Source organism: Frankliniella occidentalis, unplaced genomic scaffold (genome assembly GCF_000697945.3).
Source record: "Frankliniella occidentalis isolate FOCC.00 unplaced genomic scaffold, Focc_3.1 Scaffold399, whole genome shotgun sequence".
Taxonomy (NCBI): Eukaryota; Metazoa; Arthropoda; class Insecta; order Thysanoptera; family Thripidae; genus Frankliniella; species Frankliniella occidentalis.
The window spans coordinates 69012-70395 of NW_026267521.1; positions in this window are offsets into that span (position 1 = coordinate 69012).

Here is a 1384-nt window from a genome sequence, read left to right on the forward strand (position 1 = left end):
TTTCGTTCAAAGATACAGGAACTTTACCTTCATCCACAAAATGTGGCCTAGGCCGGCACTAGACAGACAGCCGGTATTTTACCTTGACTCATGTACCAACATTTTACCCAGCAGAACAGTATGTAGCCCATAACCTGTTGAGAATTGTGTCTCGATAGGTATTTTGGGTATTTAAGGAAAGATGACTCAAGATGTCGTTCCGATACTTTCAGATATTATTGAGTCCAAAACAAGTACAGTACACACGCTCTGAGGTCCCTGGAGGAAGTCTGCGAGAGCTCCAGCTGGAGTTCCGGTAGGGAACACGTTCACTTACTGATTCACATTCATAAGGCTAGGGGTTGGGCGACTAAAAGTATGACAAACTCATACAGTGCAAAATGCAAAGGTTGCCATTTACCGATAATTACACCAAATGTAGGAAACCAAATAAAAACAAATCCAAAACAGGTCTAAAAAGTATGCTTTTAAAAATGATAATCATGGTATGAATGTAAGTGACCTGTTTTCGGATTCAGATTGTGTGAACAACATGAGTTTAGAAATACTTCGCAGATCAGACGGAAGCGACGAACTCAAAGTATCTGGTACTAGTTTCGCCATAGTATCGGTCCTGTGGTACAAAGAAAGAAACACAAGTGTTACCGTAAAAGTAATCATTGAAGAACTCAGAATGTGTATATTGTTGTGACCTTACCATTATTTGATTGCCAGTTAACGCTTCTGAGCAACAGACATGCAGAAATCTACATGCAATGCAACTAGGGTGTTCCAGGCTATCTAAAACGGAAGTGAAAAAGCACAAACTCACTGATATATCTGTTTCCGTCCGCCCAGTATGAAAAACTACCATATAGTTTGGGCCGATCCTAACATCTCAAATATAGAGGGGAGCTTGAAACTGATCTGACAGTTTCTCATACCTGAAAGGCCGCGAAAGCTCATGATTAGCTCGACCAATCAGAGCCATTACGGAAACAGAAAGGTCAGTGAGTTTGTTCTTTTCCTACTTCCGTTTTAGATTGCCTGGAACACCCTATTGCTGCTGCACGTATAGCTCAAGAGCTAGAGGCATAATCAGCAGAGCATCACTTCTAAACAGTCCCACAACAGCTACTCTAATCGTCTCATGAAGTACTATGTAAATGTACGCCGGACCACGTCTCGCGTAACAGGCTTTGCGATATCTCACGAAATCCTGTTACGCTGGGACGCGCCTGGCATACATCTACCTAGGCATGCGGCGCTGACACCCGAGTCAGGCAAAGGAAAGAGTTAGAAATAGGCCGTTGGCCCGAAAAGTCACAAATCCTTCTCCTCAGGGTTTTATTGTGACGAGTTGACCCATAAGATATCATAAAATATCTGAGAAAATATATTGAAA